Consider the following 7,472-nt stretch of genomic DNA (forward strand, 5'->3'; position numbering starts at 1 on the left):
AGTTAAGCATCTCCCTTTGGCTCAGGTCATGATCCCAGCCAGGGTCCTGGGATCAAGTCCCAAGTCAGGCTCCCTGCTCAGTGCAGAGTCTGCTCCTCTCCCCCCCACCCCGACTGGAACTCTCTCTTTCTCTCTGTCTCAAATAAATAAAATCTTTAAAGAATAAATAAATAAATAAATAAATAAATAAATAAATAACCTTGTTTTTATTTTATTTTTTCTTTTTTAAAAGATTTTATTTACTTGAGAGAGTGAGCAAGAAAGAGTGAGCACAAGCAGGGAGAGGGAGAGGCAGGCTCCCCACTGAGCAGGGAGCCCTATGTGGGGCTCGATCCTAGGACCCTGAGATCATGACCTGAGCCAAAGCCAGACACTTACCAACTGAGCCACCCAAGCACCCCGAAAGATCTTTATTTTAAAACCAAAATTTGGGACCTTATAAACTTTTCCAATATATTAACCTAGTAATTTCCTTGTTCTGAAACTCATGGAATTTCCTACTCTCCTATAAGAGAGCCCCTCTGTTTTACCATTTTATTTAATTTAAAAGTATTTCTCCCTCCCTCCCTCTTTTGTTCACCCCCTCTTCCTTCCTTCCTTTAAATAAATGATTCAAGCCCTGTGGTAGGCCCTGGGAATACAAAGAGGAGCAAGGCAGATAGACTTCCTCGATCTCAAGGATTTCTAGTCTAGCAGAGGAAACGGTAATACTAACATTTTTAATTAGCAAAAGAATTATGCCTACAATCCCTTCAAAGTAGCTGCTTGTCACTCCTTCTAATCTTTTTTTTTTTTTTTATGATAGTCACAGAGAGAGAGAGAGAGGGGCAGAGACATAGGCAGAGGGAGAAGCAGGCTCCATGCACCGGGAGCCCGATGTGGGATTCGATCCCCGGTCTCCAGGATCGAGCCCTGCATTGGGCTTCTGCTCAGTGAGGAGTCCTGCTTTCCTTCTCTCTCTGCCCTTCCCCCACTCATACTCTCTCTCTCTCTCTCAAGTAAAAATTTTAAAAAATCATTAAAATACCTACTCTTTCAATTGTTGCATGGTAGGGATGCCTGGGTGGCTCAGTGGTTGATCCTCTGCCTTTGGCTCAGGTCTTGATCCCAGGGTCCTGGGATAGAGTCCTATATTGGGGTCCCTGCAGGGAGTCTGCTTCTTTATCTGCCTGTGTCTCTGCCTTTCTCTCTGGGTCTCTCATGAATAAATAAATTTTTAAAATCTTAAAAAAAAGAAAAGAAGAAGAACATACAGAATGTTAGGTAAGTAGTGGAGGAAGAAAAAGTGGGAAGAGAGATGTAAATAGTCAGGGTGGTGCTGTGTGTGAGATTTTGGATGAAATGTCAGGGAAGACCTGACTCAGAAGGTGGCTTTGAGAGAAGCCCTGAAGGAGAAAAGAGAACTGGCTGTGCAGATATCTGAGAGAACATTCCAGACCAAATAATGCAACAAGAGCCCTAAGGTGGGAACACCCTGGGTACATCTGAGCACCTTTGAGAAGACTAGTTTAAGTGGATGGATGAGGAGACAGTGGGAGGACACAAGGCCCCGCAGAAGGCAGGAGGGCATAGGGTGCAGGAGCTTTAGGTCATAGTCAGGACCCCGACTGTCCTCTGAGTGAGACCGGGGTCTCTTTGGGGCAGAAAAGTCACCCTACTTCTTTTTTTCCCCAAGACCTATTTTTAAACCCCCATGCTGACTACTTTGTGGGGAACAGATTACAGAGAGACCAAGTTCAGACTTAGGTACATATTAGGAGATTTCACAATGATCTAGGTGAGGGGTGATGGTTTGTGTCAGGATGTGGACAGTGAAAGCGCTGGGAAGTGGTCAGCATTCAGATATCTTTGCAGGTGGAGTGAAGGGGATTTTCTGGTGGATCGGGTGGAGAAGGGAACATAAAGAGAAAGAGGGATCCAAGATGACTCTAAGACATTTGGCCTGAGCAGCTGCAAGTTTGAACGGTTATTAACTAATGCTCGAAAGACCAAGGAGGACTCCAGGGTTTTGCTGGCTTGGGGTGGACACTGGGGGCACCATTCTGGACCCAATAAGTTTGGGATGTCCAAGACATACAAGTAGGAAATGTCAAGTAGACAATTTGATCTTCTCTCTTGGAGCTCAGAGGTAGGATCTGGCTGCAGCTAAACCTTTGGGGCTCTTGGTTTACAGGTAGTAATCACAGCCATGTGGCTCAGTAACATTACCAGGAGCATGGGTGTAGGCAGAGAAAAGAGAAGGTCTAAGTTTAACAGCACTCCAGCCAGTGTCAAAGGTTAGCATGCTTCAGGATAACACACCCCCTGCTTGCTGATGCAAGGCCCTTAATCCATAACAGAACTAATCCCCTTTGAGATTGGCAGATCCCTGGCCTTGGGGAATGAGGGACCAGAACGTTCCCAGGCCACAGAGGCCAGAGCCTGTTTGAAGCCACCTTAGCTTTCAGATGACCCCAGCAATCTTTTAGCAAAATGTTTTTCTCTTTTAAGGCCATACAAAGGACTTTATTTGTTGTGCTCAAGATTGCGAATCCGAGAAAACCACCAAGGAGCCGACACAGATGCAAGTACATGAGGGTTTATTAGCAAGCTCGAGCTTGGATTCAAGTATACCCGACACAGCGGAGCAGGGACTTGGACCCTGAGGGGGGTTTTTATGGGCTGGTCTAGGGGATTTTCAGAAGGGGTGGAGGAATTTCTTAAGCTCTGTTTTCATTCTGATATGTGACTTTCTGTCAAGGGCATTAAGCTCTGTTCTCATTCTGATATGGGACTCTCTGTCAAGGGCATTCTGCGTTTTTTCCTGTAAAGTTCAGCTCTTATTCACAGGGGCCTAAGGTGGCTGTACTTGTGCTAATGCTAAACTTGAGGTGGAATGGCCTTAATTTTCTCGGCCTCCACAATTAACCAACCTTTGCACACCTGTAGACCTTTTCCTCCTTTGCAAAAAGAACAGACTACTCTTATACCACCCCCCGGTGCCAAGGAAGCAGATCTTCTCAGACAAACCCTCTCTGAGCATTAAGAAATAAGAATTTCTTGCACAACTTCCAAGCACCAAGCTTACTCTGTAGCTGGCATCATTGAGTCTGCACGTAATCAAGAAATGACACAGACCACAACACTCCATTAGCTGATCAATGCCCTTTAAGGGTGCCTGGGTTGTGCAGTCGGTTAAGCATTCAATTCTTGGTTTCAACTCAGATTGTGATCTCAGGGTCATGAGATCGACCCCCAGGTGGGGCTCCACACTCAGCACGAAGTCTGCTATTGATTCTCTCCCTGCTGTCTGCTCCTCCCCTGCTCCTGCTCTCTCTCTCTCTCAAATCAATAAATATTTTTTTAAAAAAATAAAGCCCTTTACAAATGTCTGGGCCAGGCACAAACGTCAGAGTTGGGTTAGGACAAGGGTCCACCTTCTCCCCAGGTGGCTGACCTCCTTAATAAAGTTCATATTGCTTTCCAACCAAAATTCTCTTGAGCATTGACCTTTGGAGAGCTATGGGTGCCTGAACTTGGATTTAATTAGCTCTCCCCAGGTGGCTGACCTCCTTAATAAAGTTCATATTGCTTTCCAACCAAAATTCTCTTGAGCATTGACCTTTGGAGAGCTATGGGTGCCTGAACTTGGATTTAATTAGCATAAGAACTGAGCCCGGGGACGCTCCCATATCTAGAGCTGCACTGTTCGGTACAATAGTCTTTGCTCACATGTGGTTAATAAAATTAAATTTTAAACTAAAGTTAAAATTCAGTTCTTCAAGTACGCTAACCTCATTTTAAGAGGGTAACAGCGCACAGGCCTACTGATGTAGGTTTGGAATGTGGTGAGGTTTGGTGGGGTGAGGTCCAGAGCCCATGGCCGAGATAGAATTCTTAAGACATTTATGGTACAAAAAGGTGATTTCATTAAAGCACCAGAACAGGACCTGTGGGCAGAAAGAGCTGCTGCCCGGGGTCGTAAGGGGTGTTTGATTATATACTTGGGAGTTGGGGGTGGTAGGAAAAGAGGGGTTTTCAAGAGAACTTTCATAGGCTAAAGAGGATCTACAAGATACTGGAGGCCTTGCCATTGTCAAAGTAAGGTTGTTGCCCCGTACCCACCCCCCACCCCCACTCCCCAGCAAAGTATTAACATTCAGACGGTTGGGAGCTTCCTGGAGGAACATTACACTCTGTACCTACCTGTCAATGGGCTGCAGGTTATAAGGACATTTAATTGAATCTACGGTTCCCTCTGGAAGTTAGATTATTGATAAGCAATCACTAAGACATTTGTGAACTGAGAGAGACTGGTGTCTGGCAGGACTGTGATCCCTGAAAGTTAACCATTTGTTTTTCTTTTCCCTTAGCTTTAGGGCAGCTAGGGCTACCTGAGGAAGGTCACCCATGTCCCACCTGTGTGTGGGCAGGGGAGGGCTGGTGTTTCAGCTCCTACTTTGTCCTCAGCTGCCTCCTGCTCCCTCGTCCCTACCATACTGGAGAGTGCAGACACAGAACGTCTGGATCAGTGCAGAAAGTTCTGGACCGCACTGATTTAGAGGGGAAGAAGGGGAGAGGAATCAGCAAAGGTACAGAGGAAACCAGGGGAGTGTGGTATCTTGGCAGCCGATGGAGGAAAAATATTTCTAGAAGACACTTCACAGCGCCCAACGCTGCTGGGACTGAAAATGAGCGCTGGCTCCACAGTGCGGAACAGCAGGAGCAGAAATCTCATGGTGAAATCAAGCAGTTTTATTGTCCAGGGGAAAATAGGACAAGGGCAAGATCTGTGCTAGGAGTCAGTGGGACAGTTAGGGAGTCAGGGCAGGGTCTCCAACACAGAAATATGTTGTCGAGGCAGCTAAAATCAAACAGCACCGGCATCCCATTGTGCAGCTGAGACAGAACCGCATTGACATTCTGCTTTGCAGCCTTTGCAGAAATGACATCTGCAGAATGTCCTAAAATAAGACAATGAACCACGAAAGCATTTGTCAGTATCATGGGCAAGGGACAGGTAAGACCCAAGTCGCTGGATGTCATCAAAAAAAGGACCATAAGCGCATGGACATTCACCTAAGAGGTAGACAGGTACGTGACCAAAGCCCCAATTGGCATGACTCAGCACACCCTGATTGCTTAAGAAAGTTCCACAAAAGGCCCCATAAAAACTTAGGAACGAAACTTAGGAACTCTGAGGGCAACCCACTCGGGCCCCCCTCCTTCTCTGGGAGCTTTATACTCTTGCTCAATAAACTGCCTTGCTGCCCTCATCATTCTTCAAAGTGGCATGACCAAGAACCATGGGCACTAAGGGGACACCAAATCCTGTAACAGCAAAAAGGAGAAAGGAGATCCAGAGGGATATTTTTGGTTTGTTTCTTGGTTGGTTGGTTGGTTGGTTGGTTGGTTTGTAGGACAATCCAGCAAAAAGAAACTGATGATGTGGGAGAGAAAGGGGAAGTGCCCGGGAATGACCTTGAATCAAAGATAGGATAGAGGCTAGTATGCCCCCAGCACCCCTGATGGCATGTCAGAGACAGCACTGGGGCATGGACGCAGGAGATGGATTGGTGTAATGAGCCTGTGAAAATCCCCATCTGATTAGGTGATTTTTATTTTTTTATTTTTTTATTTTTTTGCAGTGATGTCTGAAGCCAAGTCTCCAGCCGGGAGTGAAGCTGGAGGAAATAGAAGCAGGAACAAAGGAGGGAGGGGGTGCTCATAACCATCTGGGGTAAGACAGTGCAACCAGCCTGCGGAAGTGAATGCTCACACATTTACAGCAAGCCTCATCCGGAGGCTGCCTTCGTTTCCCTCAGCCAAGTTCAGCTGCACAGGTGTGGTGGTGAGTGAGAGGAGCTGGATCTTGCCAGGATTATGGTTCCAGCCCAGGGATGTGACCAAGCAACAGGAGATATCTCAGGCTTCTGAGCACAAGCACGTGCTTGTCTTCTGCTTCACAAAGGGGAGGGGATGGGATGGGGTGGAGGTGTGAGGCTTTCTTTTCTTGCCTGTTGCTCCAAACAGTAGGTACAGAGAAATTATATTTTTGTTTAGTTGGGAGCCTGGCAAAACATCAAAATTTGCTGAAGTTAGAATTAACACTTATTAGGCATATGTTGATACATTTATATGATATACAAATATATACACAAATAAAACAAGGAGAGTAGGGCTCCAGGTCTTTAAAAAGAAAGACAGAGGGGCACCTAAGTGGCTCAGTTAAGTGGCCAACTCTTTCAACTCAGGTTGTGATCTCAGGATCGTGAAATCAAACTCCACGTTGGGCTCCACACTCAGCATTCAATCTGATTCTCCTTTTCCTTCCATTCCCCACCCCTGCCCTCACTCGTGCTCTCTCTCTACCTCAACAAATAAATAGTAAAATCTTTATTTAAAAAAATCTCAGAACAGTCTGCTAGCTGGTGCCTGAAATCCTAATGACTCAATAGAAAATGTACAGATAACAGATAAAGAGCTTCTCAGGACGGGCATGTGTGGTGCTATTTGAGTGGACATATTTAAGAACCAGAGATTCTCAAACTGTACCATGCATCAGAACCACCTGAAGGTTTTGTTGAAGCAGACTGCTGGCCCAATCCACAGCTTCTGATTCATTAGGGGTGGGGTGGGGAATCTGAGAATCTGCATTTCCAGTAAGGTCCCAGGTAATGCTGCTGCTGCTACTGCTCTAAGACCACACTTTGAGGACCACCGGTAGAGAAGATTGCTTCAAAAGAAACACTGGAGAGAACAGGATCAGAGACTGTATATTTGGTGGGTATCTTTGGCACTCACCAGAACCCCTCATGTGAAGGTGCTAAATTATTTCAATACATTGATCCTTTACTGAGTGTCAGCTAGATACAAGCACCAAGCTAGGGTACATTAAAAATATAAAAACAAGCTGTGTCTCCTCCATCTAATTACCCTTCCTCACTTGACAGGGAAATCTGGATTGTTATTTGATCCCCAATGGGTGTACACCACCCTCCATAACCTGACTTCTCACACTTTATGATTTAATAACATTACATGCTTCCAATTCCCAAGCTCACAGTTTTTCATACCTTCATGATTATGTCCATATTCTTCCTTCTGAGAAAAGTGTCCTTTCTGTTTCTTCTTGCCTGAATAAAACTGACTTCAGAACTTAACTCAGACTTCCTAGAACCACTGGGTTAGGACTCCCAGGTGCCCTGTGATACCCTGTACACACCTTGCTCCATGTCATTAAGGAAGCACCTCTTTCCCATGCTCTGAAGCTTCCCTGTGGAGAGGGCTCCTCAGAACAACACTCCTGGCCTCCTTTCCCACCTCTCTCCCAGTAGAGGAGAATGCTTATCTGATTGGTGAGTCAGGAGAAGGAAAAGGTGTTCCCTCTATCTTTTCAGACGTCTGTGTGCAGAGCTGATTCTGCTTTACTCTCCACCATGTCTAACTGTGTCAGTGCCCAGATGACAACATCTGTCTAACTCAGGGGTGAA

This window comes from Vulpes lagopus, chromosome 1, assembly GCF_018345385.1.
Source record: "Vulpes lagopus strain Blue_001 chromosome 1, ASM1834538v1, whole genome shotgun sequence".
NCBI classification, from domain to species: Eukaryota; Metazoa; Chordata; class Mammalia; order Carnivora; family Canidae; genus Vulpes; species Vulpes lagopus.